Source organism: Callorhinus ursinus, unplaced genomic scaffold, assembly GCF_003265705.2.
Source record: "Callorhinus ursinus isolate GAN/ISIS: 27379988/994484 unplaced genomic scaffold, GSC_fseal_2.0 scaffold24, whole genome shotgun sequence".
NCBI classification, from domain to species: Eukaryota; Metazoa; Chordata; class Mammalia; order Carnivora; family Otariidae; genus Callorhinus; species Callorhinus ursinus.
The window spans coordinates 12,981,652-13,000,610 of NW_027397086.1; positions in this window are offsets into that span (position 1 = coordinate 12,981,652).

An 18,959-nucleotide genomic window follows, 5' to 3' on the forward strand; every position below is an offset into this window, starting at 1 on the left:
GTTGCAAGAATCCTATATGCTTTCTGGTCGATTTCTTTTCATCAACAATGACATTGACTCATTCATTCATTCTTTCATTTATTTACTATTTATTGAGTAGTAGGCAAGGATGCCAGATGCTAGAGATAAAATAATAAACAAAAGACCTACAGCCCCTTCCCTGATGAAACTAACTTGTGGAGTCAACAATAATCACAAATGACAATATAAAATTACTGTAAGTATCAGGAGCCTTGAGAACAAATAAAGGGGTGGGGAAGGGTACTGAGCTAGCAAGGAGCAGTCAAGGAAATTTGCTCAAAGGAAGTGACCCTAAAGTTGAATTTTGAAGGATAAGTAGGAAGCAAACTAGCTGACCAGGGAGAGTGAAGAGTAATAATACGCTGGGCTGAGGCCTGTGTGCTATATTTGCTGAACAGAAAGAAATCCAGTGTGGCAGGAGTACAAAAAGGGTATAATTAGAAGAGGCTAAAGAGGTATGTGGGTCACCCATGTAAAGCCTATAACCATCTGAAAATTTTGATTTTTATTGCAAGGGCAACAATAAGCCTGTGGGGAATTGAAAGAATACAGAAATTAATCAGAAACCCATGCAAGGAACTTCAGACTAAGAATTGGTATGTGAAAAGCATTTTTTGAGGGCTTTCTATGTCTATATGTTTCATTAGACCAGGGATAGGTAAACTTGCAAAAAGCCAGGTAGTAAATATTTTAGGCTTTGTGAGCTGCATACGAATCTTTGTCACGTTTACTTTTTTAAAAAAATGTAACACCATCTTAGCTCAAAGACTGCAAAAAAAAAAAGTCAAGGGCAGGATTTAGGCCAGAGGCTATGCAGTTAGTTTACCAATGCCTACACCAGACCAATAGCTCTATGAGGGTACAGACAATATTTCTCTTGTTCATTGTAGGATCTCTACTGCCCATCCCAATACCAGGCATATACTGGGTACTTAATATACTTCCATTAAATGAATTAATGACCAAAATAGGTGTTTTAAATATCCAATATCTATTCATGACAAAAACCAATGCTAGCATGGTTGTTAACTTTGTGTTGTTACCATTATTATCAGCATATCCAGAAAAGGAAAACAGTTAAATTTTCCCAAGATTACATAAGTGACAGAGCCAGGATTTAAGCCAGTTATGTAAAATTTCTAAGCCCATTCTCTGCCTTCTGATCATTTTGCCTCTTATGTAAAGAATAAACAACTATGTGTAATATAAGTAAACATCAAATGATAGAAGCACAACCCAATACTATGGGAGAGAACTGCCATTCAAAATAGGGGACAGAAACCATGTATCAACCTCTCCTTCTGTCTCAGCCAATTTGGGCGACTATACCAAATTACCATTGTCTGGGTGGCTTAGACAACAAATATTTATTTCTCACAATTCTGGAGACTGGAAAGCTGAAATCAAGAGATCAGGGAGCCAGCACAGTTGGGTTCTCAGTGAGGTACCCCTTTCTAGTTATGTCTTCATATGGCCTTTCCTTGGTGTGTGCACACAGGAAGATCGTGTGTCTCCTCTTCTTTTTTTTTTTTTAACATATAATGTATTATTAGTTTCAGAGGTAAAGGTCAGTGATTCATCATTTTTATATAATACCCAGTGCTCATAACATCATGTGCATTAAGGAGGGCACGCCGATGTCCTCTCCTTTTTATAAGGACAGTAATGTTTACATGAGTGCCCTACCCTCAATGACATAATCTAACCTTAATTATCTCCCAAAGGCCCCACCTCCAAATACCATCGTATTGGAGGTTAGGGTTTCAACACATTAATTACAGGGGAGACATAGCACCTTCCTCCTGAGATCCCTGTTATAATAAAAGTAAAGGAGTGTTTAGATACAGAAAACCTAAGCAAAGGTAAGGAAGAAAGAGAGGAGAAAGAAAACAGGAGGGACCTGACAACTAACAGAAGTTAAACACTATTCAGGATCAGATGGGACTGTTCACTGAGACAAATTGAGCCACAAGTTAGGGTGTGCGTGGATGTATGGAGGAGACTTTTACTGAGGAAAGAATTGTCCTGCCCAAAAGGACACAGATACAAATTCCTCTCCAAATCTCTTATGGCCAGGTGTTGTTGCAGGTTCTCTGTCCTTTATAGGGGAAGGAATAGGGCAGTCTTCTCTTGTAGGCATTCCAAATGTTTATGAATTATTATTATTTTTTGGTATTCTTATTTAGTCTGGGGGATACTGAGAATTTCCTTTGCCTTTCCTCCTTAAGGTTTTCCTTTTCCTTGGTAGGGAAAACCATGTATCAAGAAAATGACACTTTTCGCAAGTCCAGCAATGACTCAGATGACTCTGATCATACCATTCCCTTTACTACCATAGTCCTCTTCTCATGTAGTCTAAGGAATAAGGAAGAGGGATGCTGGTCTCTGTGATAAGAGGATTGGCTGTGGCTTCTTGGAAAGACTTAGGGGTCAGCGGATGACATTCGCCCCAAAGTTGGTGATTTTTAGGTTTCTCTTCAGACTATAAATGACTTAGGATATTTTAACTAAAGCTTTCAGACTTAGATACAATTTATAGATAACAAGAAATAAGTATTTCATCAAATATCTTATTACAGTAGTATTCAGTTTGGAAAATAGGATATTTATGGAGGGCTTGATTTGGTAGACACTACTGCATAACTGACAAGCTTGGAAACACTTGAAGACATAATAAAAGGACAGAACAAAAAAATAAACATAATTAGAAATTCTGGAAATAAACACCTAAACCAAAAATTAATAATAATCTATTTCAAATGTAAAGCTAACTGAAGCATGGCATGATTTTGAACTTTTTCTTTCTGATTAGAGAAAATAATCTGTATTTGTACTGCTGTTGAGAACATCTTCCTTGGAATAGCATGATGGTGGTCAGTGACATTAGAACTGATGCAAAGGTAAAATATGAGGACACTCTTGGGCTCTATCTTAGCTCAGTTTTCAAACTGAGTTAGATAGAATCAACCTAGAAACAAATTACAACAGATTAAACTAGGAGGCTCTCACCCCCGGGGTCCTCGGGGCACAAGTTCAGCACTTGCTGTGTTTTGCCTTCTTAAATTTTGGTCCCTATTGCCTTGCTTGCCTGACCCTAATCTCAGTGCTATCTACACATTCCGAACTGCTATGCAATACTACTTGATTTTACCTTTCTGTCATCACCATGGAGAGCTAACTGGCATCCCCTAGGCTTGCTCCTCAAAGAGTGGTCCAAGCACCAGCAGCAGGAGCTTCATCTGGAACCTTGTTTGAAATACAGAATCTGAGGGATGCCTGGGTGACTCAGTCGGTTACACATCTGCCTTTGGCTCAGGTCATGATCCCAGGGTCCTGAGATAGAGTCTCACATGCTTCTCCCTCTGCCTGTCGTTCCCCCTGCTTATGCTCTCTCTTTCTCTCTGTCAAATAAATACATAAAACCTTAAAAAAATGCAGAATCTCAGGTCCTACCCCAAGACCTACTAGATTAGTATTTTCATTTTAACAAAATCCCCAGATGAATTGTATGTTCACTGAAATTACACATCACCGCCCTAACCCACTGCCCTGCCTTACTGGGGAACTTGCCACTCCTCAGTCTATTAAAATTAGCTGTTGTTGTTTTAAAGCAGTCACTATAAAATATAGTAAAGTCATATGGAACCCGAACTACAGAGGAAGAGTAATATAGTGGTCAAGATCACACAATTTATAGTAAGATAGAGCTGACCTTAAGTTTCAGCTTTTTTTTTAAGATTTTATTTTTTTATTTGACAGATAGCGAGAGGGAACACAAGCAGGGGGAGCAGGAGAGGGAGAAGCAGGCTTCCCGCCGAACAGGGAGCCCGATGTCGGGCTCGATCCCAGGACCCTGGGATCTTGACCTGAGCCAAAAGCAGATGCTTAACAACTGAGCCACCCAGGTGCCCCAGGTTTCAGCTTTACTACCTAATAGTTGGGCACCTACTTAACCTCTCTTAACTTCATTCCTTTTTTTTTTTTTTTTTTTTGCTTTCAGCACAAAATAACTTTTATTTCTATAAGTAGTAAAAAGTGAAAGCTGTCTGAGGTGGCTTACTATAACCAAGCAAAATAGATAGTTATTACATGGCAACCTGCACAGGCTCCATCTAGCTACATTTCAGTTCTCATGAGAGGGTCTGGAATCGCATCAACACACAATTCAGATTGTGAAATAAGAAACGCCCATGACAAATTAATGTATGACACTGAACTGCTGACCAGTGTTCATTCCCTCTAAAATGTCACATGAGTTGGTTTAGACTAGCCTACACTGTGTAACAAGTGATCCCTAAATCTCAGGCTTCTTTTCTAATATGTCCATATATGGCTATAACTCTCCTCTGTATTGTCTTCACTTTGAGACCCAGGTTGACTGGGCACCTCGATCTGGGACCTTGTTGGTCTAATGGTAAAGAAAAAAGGGATATATGACAAAGCAGACACAGAATCTTAAAGCTTCTGCTTTGCAGTGACACCTGTCACTCCCACTCATCTGCCACATTGCAGAGCCTGCCTTCAGTGAACACAGAGCCTAATCCTCTGACTGGGAGAGGCTTTGCAAGGAGGGAAACAGGGAAGAGCAGTAATGTAACTCACAGGGAAAAGAATCATAGTAGTTTGAGAATTGAATGAGTTAAGGCATGAGCCATCCTTAATACTTTGCTCGGTAGCTGGGTGGCTACTTTGCCTTTCTGAACTTCAGTTTCTTATTTGTAAAGTAAGGACTGTAATACCAGCACTTAATAAAACTTTGAAAGGAATGACTGAGCAGCACATAGTAGGCACTTAATGAAAAGAAACTCTGAACATCATAGGAATGATTACCCGCTTTTAACCTCTCAGAGGTAGAAACTGCCTCATCCTTCCAGAAAACCCTGAATTGGAGATGCTGGAGGATGTGGAAACAGCCATGAGTTCCTTCATTCTGTTTCCTCTGGGTCTGCATCCTTCCTTGCCCTAGCTTGACAGGAAGCCTGCTCTCCTGTGGAGGCATAGGATGGAAGAGGGTGTGTGTTCTCAGAGATAACGTGGGGTGAGTTCAGGGGTTACTAATTGAGTTTCTGCTTACTTTTCATATTCATTCAGAATCCCAACCAGAACAGGGGTGAGTTACAGCAGCTCCCTCTCTCTCCCTCAACCTCCTCCCTCCTCTGCTGACTGCAGTCATGCCTCTTCCAAAACTGCTTCACCACTCAGATTGTAACTCCAATCAGAAAATGATGTGAGAGCACAACTGGGGGGAGAGAAATATGTGGCCTATGAGGATATTTCAAGATTGGATTTGCTAGCACATTACAAGTTCATAGAAGGGATTTTAAAGCCTCTCCCAGAAATGGAATCTGCTGAAGCCCCAACCCTCTATTTGTCCACATAGATACTACTTGTGGTTTGATAGTGGTTCGGAGAATCCAGAATATGATGTCTAATTACAAAGTTCTTTAAAGTTTACAAATCGCTTTGCTGTGGTATGGCTCATTGAACTCTCCCATGAACTCTGAGGAAATGAATGTAGCTCTCATGGTCCCACTTTATAGTCAAGGACACAACGGGTCATCAAGGTAAAGCAACATGTCCACAGGACACAATTCAAAAGTGGTGAAGGCAGGGCAAAAGTCCTTATCTGCCCCCTTGTTTTACCTTCATTCCTTACACAGTGTTTCTTTCGGAACCCCATAACCTTTTGGTATAGAGGTAACATAGAGTTTCTGGGGTCAAGAAACTGAGAAACCAGATTTTAGAAAGCAGGCACCCCTCCAAGGCAACCCTTCCATCTCCATGTTCTAATGATAAGGTTTTCCATTTCCTCATCACCTTTCTCACTGCCACCACTGAGCCTCCTGGTTTCCGGACGGAATTCCAACAACCATCATTATCCACAGAGGAACCAGAGGAAATTTCAGTGCACATCTGACCATGTCTCTTCTTCCGTACATCCCTTCAAGAGATTGCCTTCAAAACGGAGGGCTCTTTGACATGGCATGTGATGCCCATCATGCTCTACTACCCTCTATAACCATGAACCTCTACATTTCTCCCTTCTCACATTTGTGCTCAAGCCAGATTATGCTACTTCAAGAAACTGGATCAGCCCTAGTTTTTTCCACCCCTGCATCTTGCAGTTCCCTCTGCCTATATGGTTCTTTTCCCATTTCTCTTCCTCTGCAATCACCATTCCCTCGTAAGGCTTACTTTTAGAAATATCTCCTTATAAGAGCAGATGTTCTGATAGCACTCTTTAGCCCCTCTTACTCAGTATTTCTTACTGCACTAGAACTGTCTCTTTGCAACCCTGCCTTCCTCAACCCCAGCATATACACTACACTAGGATTTCCTTGAGGACAGAAACTTTCTTCTCCCCCTGTGTATCCAGAGCTCCTAGTACAAAGTAAAGCCCACAGGGAGCCTGACAAATGTCTAGAATGAATGAATGAATGAATGAGAAGACCTAGAGCCAAGGGCATTTATTTTTCTAAACTTCACATTTACCACCAGTTTTACAAAAAATCTGAGGATAGATTTTAGATCACCTCCTCCCTCCCTTTTGGAATGAGCTGGAACCGGATAAATCCCATAGTAGTTTGTAGGAAGTTAGAGGTCAAAGATAAAATTCATACCATCTAGTCTTTCAGGCCTTGGGGACAGACAGAGGAGGTTGGAGGTAGGGGAAACTGAGCATCTCCCTCTGAGAAACTCTCTATATATCCAAAACATGTTCTCCTATCACAGGTAGTGATATCCATTCATCTAGCTGTGTGACCTTCAGCACATGACTTGACCTCTCTGTACCTTAACTTCCTTATCTGTTATATGCAGTGAGGATAATACTCTTTCAGACTATTTCAGGAAAAGAGAAACTTAAGAGACATGAGCCAATTCAATGTGTGGACTTTGGCCTGATTCAAACAGGCAGACTGTAAGAAAAGATATCTTTGAAGTAATTGAGGAAATTTTGGTATGAATGAGTCCTTGATATTTAAGGAATTATTGTTAATTTTGGTCAGTGTAATAGCATGGTAGTAGGTAAGATAGATAGGTAGACAGACACTTCCCCATTAGAGAGTCATACTAAAATATTTAGAGGTAAAATGGCATGATATCCTGAATTTGTCTTAAAATATTCCAGAAAAATAAGTAAAATTCCATAGATAAAACAAGACTGGCAAAACGTTGATATTTGCTGAGGATGGGAGACAGGTACATGGAGTCTCATTATAAATTTTCTCTAAACATTTTTCTATAATAAAGTGTAAAAATATATAGTACCCTCACAGAGTTATGAGAAGTTAATATTTATAAAAATGTAGAAAAGTGCTTCCCATATAGTGTTATTATAGTATATTTAATGCATATATCTCATTTGCACTCATATTAGCTTGCTTTTACAGACCTAGTCACATTCCTTATTTGAACACATTTGCTTATATACAAAGTTATACACTAATAACAAAAAATGAGGTAATAAGACTGACAGCTAATATTAAAGGGGCACTTATTCTAAGCCAGAAAATACCAGAAATACATTGTCTTCTTCGACTTTCACGGAAACTCCAGAAAGTAGATACTATATTTTTTTAGATTAACCCTTTTTTTAATTAATTTTATTTTATTATGTTATGGTAGTTACCATACATTACATCATTAGTTTTTGATGTAGTGTTCCATGATTCATGGTTTGCATATAACACCCAGTGCTTCGTGCAACACATGACCTCCTTAATACCCATCATCGGGCTAACCCATCCCCCCAACCCACCTCCCCTCTAAAACCCTCAGTTTCTCAGAGTAAGTGGATACTATATTAAACCCCACCTTACAAATGGGGAAGCTGAAGCACTGAAAGATGACATCATTTGCTCAAGGTCACACAGTTTGTCAAAACCATACTGGAGCTCAAACCCAGATTTGTCTAATTCCAAAGCCTTGACTAGCATAAACACAGTGAAACTCATGGTATGAATGAGGGCAAAACTGGAAGACATTTAAAGATGCTCACTTGATCCTCTGTGTTGGCTTGATCTAGTGTGAAAGCCAACCTCTTAATAAGATTACGGAGGGAATTCATAAGTCTCCTTCCCATCCGCTTTTGACCTAGTCCCCTGAAGGTGAACTGATGTAAAATAAATGAATGACCCCTTGTCTCAGAAAAATAAGTCTAACCCTGCATCAGTCAGTCTGATTACAACTCTTAGGATGGTGAATCCCTCTACTCAGTCCAGATCACAGAAATGTAGAATGTGAAGGCACCTCAGTCTGTATGTCCTCCCTTTGTTTCAAATCCTTTGAATTTAATGCCCAAGTTGATTTCTTGTACAATCTGGCCATTCCAGCCTCATCTTCCTCTTTCCCTGTTTATCTACCCCTTCCTTCATCTGAACAACGAGGATATATATCTTTTGAAGTCCCTGAGTGCTTTTTCGTCTGTTTTACTCTTGTATCTGTGGAGTCTGGAAGAGTGTTTTTCACCTCTGGCTGCATATTACAAAACCCCGGGAGGTTGTAAAACATAGTGATTCTGGGGTCCCATCTTATGTCAATTGAATAGAATTTGTTGGATGATCCAGGGATTTATTTTTTTCTTAAGTGCACTAGGTTATTTTTTTTAAGATTTATTTATTTATTAGGGCATGTGAGTTGGGGGACAGGCAGAGGTAGAGGGAGAGAATCTCAAGCAGACTCCCCACTGAGTGCAGAGCCTGACATGGGGCTCAATCTCACACCCCTGAGATCACGACCTGAGCCGAAACCAAGAGTCAGATGCTCAACTGACTGAGCCACCCAGGCGCCCCTTAAGTGCATTAGGTTATTCTAATATGCAGCCAGCATTGATAAACACTGCCACAGAATAAATCCTGGCATAAAATAGGTATTTAATAAACATTTGCTGAAAGAATGAATAAATGAATAAATAAACATTCTGTCTTAAGATGTACTTAATAATGCATTCTTTATCTGTCCAAAGCCCCAAGCATACATGTATATACTAATGGTGAGTTGCTTGAGAGTGGACACTCCATTCCATATATTTTTGATTTTTCAATTTTTAGCACATAATAGAATCTCAGTGTTTATTAAGTAAATATGCTGTCATATATACCCAGGAAAAGGGGCAAGAAGATCTATTGGACAGATGGAGAAGAGTGGTAATATAAAGGAGGATACATGGAAAGAGCACACTTAGAGACTCAGATGGAGCTGAATTTGAATTCTAGTTTTATTACCTACCAACTTTTTCAACTCTGGGCAAATTTCCTCATTTGTGAATGAGGGTAAACTCCCCCTAACAGTGTTATTGTGCAGCTTAGATGGAAAGACAAGTATGAAAGCATTTAGCCCAGTGTCTAGTATATTAAAGATACCTAAATAATGTCACCCTCCCTTCTCTTCCCTTATATTTGAGGTCCAGGCAGGTTGGTTAGCTGGGACCTTTGGAAGTTAATCCGAGGAAAGAAAGAGAGATTGAGGAGAGCAATGTGTGAAGAGTATAAATGAGTTAGAGGGAAATCTAATGGTGGTTATAGAAAAGAGAGATAATTACTATTAGCTAAAGCCAAAGAAAGACAAATCTTCAGGCCTTCCATTTGGCATTCTTCTTCTGTCCAACCCAGACATGTAACAGCTATAAATCACTGTCCTTCTGCATAAGCACTGGTTGGTAAGTGCCATGGACCACAGCATTCATCACCAGGTAAGCAGCTCCATATTGAGGTAGCTTGGGCCAAGCTTCCAACCATTTGGAAAAACTCCAAACACCAAGCCTCATGCCTTATGTCCTACCCTTTCTTGGAAGGAGGAATATGGTACTGTTAGGATAACCCTGGCCAGGGAATCTGAAACAGCCGGGTTCTAGTTCAACTCTAATATAATCACAAATGTATTCACCTGCAAAGTGGAGGCAGGGACTCAATGAAATTGCCTCTTGATGTTCTTTCCAGCATTCCATAAATCTGGGGCCCCTGTGCTGGTTGAAAGTCTTCCTTATGCCATTTCAGCATTTAGTGATATATTCAGCTAACAATACTAAACAATTTTTAAAAATTGTACTTGTTCTCATCTTTGGTGATACTAAAACTGGACAAGTTCTTTTTTTGTAACGGATTGATCACAAACTTGGGTGGAAATCAGGTCCTTTAATTTTGCAAATGATTTGTGTAAGCTCTCATCTGCCTTAATAGCATGGATTCTAGGATTTGCCTCTTGAGTTTTCCTTCATCCTCTGAATTGATGAAAACTACAAGGCCCAAGTGTTCCCAAAGGGAAAGTTAGACCAAGATATAAGATGGCTCTAGAGTTGCCTTTAAGGGGTTATTGGTTATTAACCTCATCCTTAGAGGCCTGGGATGAGCATCTTTCTCTGTGACCTGGGGAGCAAATGTTTTCTTTCTCTTATATACCCTATTTCCCCCCTTTCCATTTTTTCCCCCTCTTTTCCTTCCTTAAAAAGGCTGAAGTTTAAATTGCCCAACCCTCACCCAGCTGGAAACTAGACAGAACTAAGGAAATCCCATATGCTGACAAATTAGATCAGCTAAGTTCTCAGCCATAAGGAGAAAATATTTCTTGATTTTCTTCTTGGATTTGCCTTTTCTCATCATAGTAGTAATACCTTGGCATGGACAAAAGTAGTCACCTATGTGGCCCAGCTTAACCCATCCTGGAACCACCTTGGGATTTTTAATAAAGAACATCAAGGGCACATTTTGCTCCCTCTCTGTTCTATGGGGAAATACCTTTTCCTTGGAGCTCTCATGGGCATTGGCTGGGTCAAGATTGAATTTGAGCATTCAAGGATCCTGAGTCACATCAATTGCCACCCTCCTACCACAATTTACAGACACTGCAGAATAAGCACTGTAAGTGATACGAACTTAGAAATCCAATTGATATGCAAATACCTTTCCAAAGGACTTTATTCTACCCTGCCAAAGAAATGCTTCATGGATCTTTAGTTTTTAGTTTGTTTGTTTCCATTGCAACATGCTATTTCTCATATACTTGCTGTAGTTTGCAAGATCCCCCATGGTCTCTGGCTCCTCCTTCCTTTTTAGACTCCTCTCCCACCACTCTTCCCTTGCCCACTCCATTCCAGCCACATACGTCTCCCTATTTCACAAGGATAACAAGATCTTTTCCCCATCAGGACCTACACAACATGCTTTTCCCACTATCATGGAAAGTTTTAACTACCTACCCTAAACAAATACCTACCCTAAACAAACACACATTTTTGTCTGGATCTTTCATTCCATGAAAGTTTTCTTGTCTGCTTTGCTACTGCTGTATCTCTAGTATTTAGAACAGCTCTTGGCACATAGTAGGTATTCCATTAATATTTATTGAATGGATAGATAGCTAGCACATTTCTAGCCTCCAGGAAAGAGGGCAATTCGGTAATTGGAGAGGAAGAAAATTATAAATACAATAATAGCCAGGAACAGCTGGGAAAGAGAAGGCAAGGAGACAAGACCTCTCCAGAGGTCTCCTGGCCAGCAAAAAAGGCCATTTTCAGGTGTGAAAACTCCTCCCAACAATCTGGCACCAGTGAGAGTGATGCTTTTTTTCACAAGCAGCAAATACATTTGTAAATGAAAATAAATAAAACTTTATTGAAATATGAAATTTCAAATGGAAATGGCTGGTTGGGGCCCTTTATAGCAATTATGCAAAAGACATTCATTTGCTTGTTTTTATATGCAAGTAAAAAAGATACTTTATTTTTGCAATTTATTTATTCAGGGAAACAGCTAGGCTCAGAGGTTTGCGGGCATCCTGGCAGCCTATTTCATTCAATTTTCCAATCAGCTAGAAGACAGTATAGTTTCATTAAGCAGCAAGGTTCTTCCAGTGTAGGAAGTGGCTGACTCTTTAACTTTGAACTCATGATCCTTGTGGATTCCATGGATTTGATAAATTTCAGGGTCAATTACCAAAATAGGGTCTCGTTCATGCCACTGGATTGACCATGTTGGTGCAGTGGTAACAGAGGCAGCATGTCCTTTTACATTCTGCCTTGTTGCCCCCAATTTATCTCATCCTGATCTGCAGGTAGCATAACAATAGACATGCATATCTTAAAAGATGGGGTTTGAGTCATAGTATTGGGTATATGGTGACAATGTTGGTTATTAGTGGCAGATGTAGCTGGGTATAGCAGTGGCTAAGATAATCATCCCCAGAGTCAGGCAGAACTGGTCTGGAATTCCAGTTCTGCCACTTGCTCAGGACGAGGCTTTGGTCGCATGAGCGCAATAGAGATAAGACATAAACACAGTGCCTGGCATATAGTAAACTCTACATTGTGGTAGCATTAAAGTGTCACAGTAGAAGCAATGTCACTGAAGTCCTGGAAGGAGCAGAGATTTCAAAGTCCATACAGTCCCTATTTATAATCTCTGAGCCAAGACTTTGATACAGGATCTTGGACAAGTCACTTGATCTCACTGAGCCCCAGATTTCTCATCTGTAAAATAAAGACGATGATACCTAACTTTACCATATTGCTTTTGAGATTAGCTTTGGTGCTTGTATAGTTTCCTACCTAGGGGCTAGTTCATAGAAGGTACTAAAACAAAAAGGCAGTTGTTGATGTTGTTTTTGCTGCTATTAGCTTTACTTATTAGTCTCTGTGCCTCCGCTTTCTTATTGACAAAATATAATGATGATGAAAATCCTATTCTGATGCTGCAATTTGTCCACTCTGTGCTTCATCCCCACCTCTCCTCCTCAGATGTACCTTCCCTGCTGAGAGCACTGGCCTTCAGCCCAGACCTCAGCTCCCATTTCACCCTCTTCCCCTGTGCTCTCATTAACTACTACTCTTTACAATTAAATTGTGCAATGAATGTCAAGTACCTGGGTAGAAAGAATTCTAGCTTACTGCTCTGAGTATAAATTTCCACCAACAGTCTTTCTGGCTGGATCATAATTCAGGGCCCATTAATCAACTACCTTGCCTCCAGGACCCAGCAGAGGCAGAGGAGTTAATAAAGACCTCTTAGAGAAAAGAAAAAGTATCACAGCCAGTGTTGGGGGATCTTTTGATGGTCATGGAGTGGGCTGAAGATTGCTGGAGAAAGCCCTGGGTAATTAGAGACCTTACAGCTAGAAGTGGTATTGGATCTACCACATGTAGCAAAGGTTACTGTCTTATACAGAGGCAGATACAGTATCTGTCTATGTGGTCTAAATTAAGTGTCATTTGGCAAGAACATCCTCCTCTAGCTATAAATCCCCACCCCAGCACCACCTGTTATAACAGCTAAAATTCTACCAATAGAGATTAGGTCCTCTGAATCATTATTAGTAACTTCAATTATGATGAAAGTATCAATCCTATATAATATTTAAAGTACTTTATATTTATAAATTGCTTTCACTTTATCATACTTAACTGTCAAATCAGGTAGATAGGAGATAATATTTTTTTCTCATTTTATAAAGGAAGAATGTTTAAGTGGTTTTCCAAAGGTCTCACAACCCACAAAATGGGAGATCAGGGATTCAAAGTCATGCTGCCAGGCAGCACATCTACTACTTTCTCAATGAACACCACATTGTTTAGACTGAGGAAGAATTTTTTTAGGACTAAGGGGGTAAAGACTGACAACAATTGAAGGAGGTTGTAGAAGAGAGTTAAAACACACAATAGATGTTGGATCTCAGAAATAAATGAATTTCAGTTTTGTCTGGAGACAGAGAAATACTGTAAATGCCCTTAGTGCCATGTTTTGTTGATTTTCTCATGAGCAAAAACATGAGACATTGGAAAAAAGTAAAAGTCCTGGTTTCAACAGACCTATGTTTGCTTCTTGAGTCCGGCTTTTCCATGAGATATTGAATCTCCGTTTTCTCACTAAAAGACTAGTGTATAATACCAACCTTGCTGCATAAGGTTGAGGCTTAAGTGAAATAATTAATGTGAAGTGCTCAACTAATGATAGATATAATTTGTTTTACTGGACTCTGCTCTTTGCTAGTCATTGTTCTGCATGATTTTAATAGTAAGGATACTTTTAGCTCAAGTGAGAGAAATCTAACTCAAACAGGGTTAAGTAAATAAAATGTGTTGGCTGACAAAATGGAAACTTAAACATTTACCATTGGATCCAAGTGCACATCTGATGTTCTTAGCGGGCACAAATTCATGTGTTAAAACAAAGAACCTTCAGATATCAGTGGCTTAACATTGAAAGGTTTGTTTGTTGGCTTAGGGTACATCTATGTGATAGTGTAAGTTACCGTTAAATAAATCTTTACTTCTTTTCCTCTCCCATTGTGACTTAGTCTGTTTTCTACCCCACTGACGTTGGGCTTAACCGTGACTTGCTTTGGCCAGTGCAACATTGGCAGACATCACATGAGCAGAGGCCATACATATAGTTATCTATTTTGGCTTGGGTTCCCATACTCATGTGACCCACCATGAAAATAATAGGGCTTAGGTAGCTGTTATCAATCCATCTGGCCCCAGACTAGGACACATAGAGCAGACATCATGGCCTGTATAGATACTGCTCTAACAAGAGTAAAAGACACATGGAACAGACCTGAACCCAACCTTCAGCCTAGATGCTGAAGTCTAGCCTACCCCATCCAAGTTGCAATCAATCCACAGACCTGTGAATGTGACAGTAAGTGGTCAATACCTAAAGCACTGAATTTTGGAATGATTTATTATACAGCAGTATTGTAGCAAGACTTCTTTCTAATATAGGTTAGTTGCTGCTGGGAGGGTTCCTCTGCCCTACTAGGGGACTCAGGCAAATATAAGCTCTATTTCTCTTGTTTTTACCAGCTTTACTGCAGCAAATTGACTTACAATAAACTACACATATATAAATTGTACAACTTGATACATTTTGACCATGCATCACCACAGTCACCATCACCACAATCAAGAAAAGAAATCCCCAAAAGTTTAATCATACCCCTCTATAATCCCTCCTAACTCAATCCTTGTCCTCTACCTCCTTCCTTAAGCAACTGTTGACCTACTTTCCTGTTATTATTGATCAGTTTGCATTTTCCAGAAGTTTTTATAAATGGAATCATTCATCTTGCATTCTTTTTTGTCTGCCTTCTTTAACTCAGCATAATTATTTTGAGATTCATCACTGTTTTGTGTATTCCTTTAAATTGCTGGTTAGTATTCAATTTTAAAAGCACATTACAATATTTTAAGTCATTTATTTATTAATAAACATTTGGGTTGGTTTGGGGCTGTTATGAATAAAAGTGCTGTGAATATTTGCATATAAGTCTTTGCATGGACATATGCCTTCATTTCTCTTGGGTAATACCTGGGATTAGAATGGGTCACATGATAGTTGTATGTTTAACTTTTAGCTACTCATTTTTTAAAAGATTTATTTTAGAGAGAGCATGTGTGAGCAGGGGGATGGAGCAGAGGGAGAGGGAGAGAGAATCCCAAGCAGTCTCCATGCCCAGCATGGAGCCCGACATAGGGTTCGATCTCACAACCCTGAGATCATGACCTAAGCTGAGATCAAGAATCTGACCTTAACCAGCTGAGCCATTCAGGCACCATTTAGCTACCTCCTTTTTAGATCTGTACCCTCAGAGGGTACATCACTTCTACTCAGAGAGCATTGACCTGACTTTGCCACACTGCCCTGCCTCACTATGAGGGGTAAGAAATATGGAGTATCCCTATCTCTGCCTCACCAGGCTTTTGTCTTTCAGCATCTTGGTTCTGCTTTTCTCCTTGGTAGCTTCATTCTTCTTCTTCTTTTTTTTTTTTTTTCCTGGTAGCTTCATTCTCAATCAGGCTTTTATTATAAGATGGCCAGAAGGTTATTACCATGTCAGGCTAGCATCTCATTAGATCAGCAACTCAAGGGAAAAGATAGTACTTCTCTTCTACATGTTTTATCAAAGTCCAATGTTCACTCTCATTTGATTAACTGGGATCCCATGCTTATTCATGAACTATGGCTGGGGAGATCAAGTAAGCCAGTTGTCAGGCTGGAGCCAGGGGATTGGATCAGCCCTCCTAGATAGTATCAGAGTGTTGAGAAGGGATGGTTCTCAAAAGGAAAAGCAAAGGCCTTCTGCCAAAATAAGGAAATACAGGCAAAGACACACTTAAACGAACAAAAACCTGCTACAGTGATTATGATGAATCATGTCCGTATTTATGACTTTGTTTTTAGTACCAAGGGCTCTCAGTGAAATTGAATTAGCTACTTTACACATCTCTTCTTCTCTTTCTGTCTTCCAATAGGATAAGATGCTATTAAGATAATGCCAGATTTGGGGGCACCTGGGTGGCTCAGTTGTTAAGCGTCTGCCTTTGACTCATGTCATGATCCCAGGGTCCTGGGATCAAACCCTGCGCTGGGCTCCCTGCTCAGCGGGAAGCCTGCTTCTCCCTCTCCCACTGCCCCTGATTGTGTTTCCTCTCTCCCTGTGTCTCTCTCTGTCAAATAAATAAATAAATAAATAAATAAATAAATAAATAAATAAATAAAATCTTTAAAAAAAAAAAGATAATGCCAGACTTTGAATTCAACCATCCCTAAATATCAATACCATATAAAAGGAAAGTAAGGTTATGGGGCTGAGGGAATTACAGAAAGACAAAGCAACACAAGACAGGATGAGCCCTATGTTTCCATTCACTTCTAAGAGTATATTAGTCTATGATTCTACAAGTCTTGTTCTATTATTATAAGTTTCTCTGATATTAGGATTCCAGCATGCCTTGATTCTTGAGGTACTGTGTGCTCTTGAGCAGTTCATACTCTAATCTTGTTACCAAGTTCAGATCATGAGGTTGATACACCCCTCAGGACAGATTGACATTTTGATGTTCTTAGTTAGCAAAAACATGAACTGGGGAAGCTGCATTAACAAGCAAATAAATTTATGGTAGGCTGGCGCTAAAACGAATCTTGCCATTTGTCAGCAGCTTTTAAGAAGTGAAATATGTATATGGCCAATAGAACTGGGGGAGCTCTCTGTTCAAGAACATCTTTCTTCTCTATTTCCCTAAGATGCAGAGAGAAGGAAGAGAATGTGGCAGATATTGTGTGGTCATGGGATTATTAATGAGGGGCCACTTTAAAGAATTGAAGGAACCTTTTATTATGATCTTTCCTGCTCTTTCTTAATCCAGCTTCTGTAGTACACAGTGTATCACTAGGCATGCCAAAGGTTCTTAGGGATGCCGAAGGTTTGACTGATTTGTTTCTGGTCACAGTGACCACATTATCCTCAAATCTTTTGAATTTCTTTTCTATAAGAATTTCTTCTATCTTGAATGTTTGTTTTTCTGAGAAGTAGCATTCTCAGAATGCACAGTAATATAGGGCTTTCTTGTTAGGAGATCTGAATTTGACCCTGTGATCTGACACCAACTAGCTGAGTCTTTGAGCAAGTGGTAACAAGCCTATGTGTGCCCATCCATAACAGCTTCACTGAGAAGATTTAGTGATCCATCCTATATAGAATGTTGGAGACAGAGGAGAAGTATGATAATACTCCTTGCTGTCCCTGAAATAAGTTCCCTACTGGATTTAAAAATTCTATAAAGAATTTTAGTATATAGAACAGAAAGCAGGTGAATAGACAAATGATAAAGGCATGTTTTGAGATTTAAACAGTATCTCCATGTTCTCAGCCCGTTTGATTTTGGTTGACACAGAATTAAATGGAGCCTTTCTACCACAGCATGGAATTAAACCAACTGGATTTTGTGGACAATCTTAATGTCGTATATCCATGCTTTTGTCTAACAAACCAATACAATATCCCAGAAAATCCAGTAGTTTAAAATCTAAACTGTATCTGGGACTCATACATTGCTGTAGTTCATAAATCTTTTTTGAGAATTTGACAGTCAGGATATATGATTCCCTAGAGTTTCCTTTCTTGATGCTAGAAGTCACTAAAATCTCATAATATTGGTCACTGTTAGCCATTCCTAGATTATCCCACTGGATTTTAAGTAATCCTAAAACATAGAAAGAGTAAGAACATTCTCCATTTTATGAATGAGGAATTGAAAGTTTAAATGTTTGAAACAATGTGCCTTAAGTCAATCATTTAGTAAGAGATATTGCTATGGGAATCAAAGAAAAAGAAAGTGAATATTGAACTCTGGAAACTTGAAAAATATGCATTAGTATAGCATAAGTGATAATTATTTTGATTGGTATGAGGTCAGCAAGAGTTTAGGTAAGATGCTAAAGAAACACCCCTTCTAAAGTGTGTGGTTGATTGCAAAATATGGCCACAAATTCCTCCCTTCCCTTTGTGCATGTACCTTTGCAATGTGGCATTTTTCATCTTCACATTAGGGAATAGAGTTTATTTTTCTACCTGTGTGAGATGTTAAGCCTCTAAATGTGAGTTAGCGTGTAACAGGCTTGGACCTAGCTGTTGTACAGTTTCTGAAGGAGCTCTCAAGAAGGGTTGTAGCTTCCTTTCACAATCCCCTGGAACCCAGGCACCATGTGAGGAAGTCCGAACTAGCCATGTGGGGTGTTTCATGGAAGAGAATCAAGGTGGCTTGGTCAACAACCCCAAAGAGCTGCCAGATAAATGAGGGAGGCAATTAGACACCTTACAACCAACTTGTCAACACACTAGTCAAGAAAATATGTATTTAAAGGTCCACAGAGCTCTTAAGTGTAAGTCATATTTTACTTATTTCTAGCCAACTCTTCAAAATTTATTTTCCACATATCATTAGAAGTTGCTAACTTAAATTCACACAATAATGGATTCTTAGAATTGAAAGGAAGCTGAAAAATCACTAAATGTGTACATAAGATGACCCTAGGTCCTTTGGTATGTCTACTATTCACATAAGATTATTTATATGCCTTTTTATTATTTATATGCTGTAACTGATTTATAAAGTATGTTCTTATATTAAGAAAAGACCTCTGTCCTTGTAGCTCCCACTTATA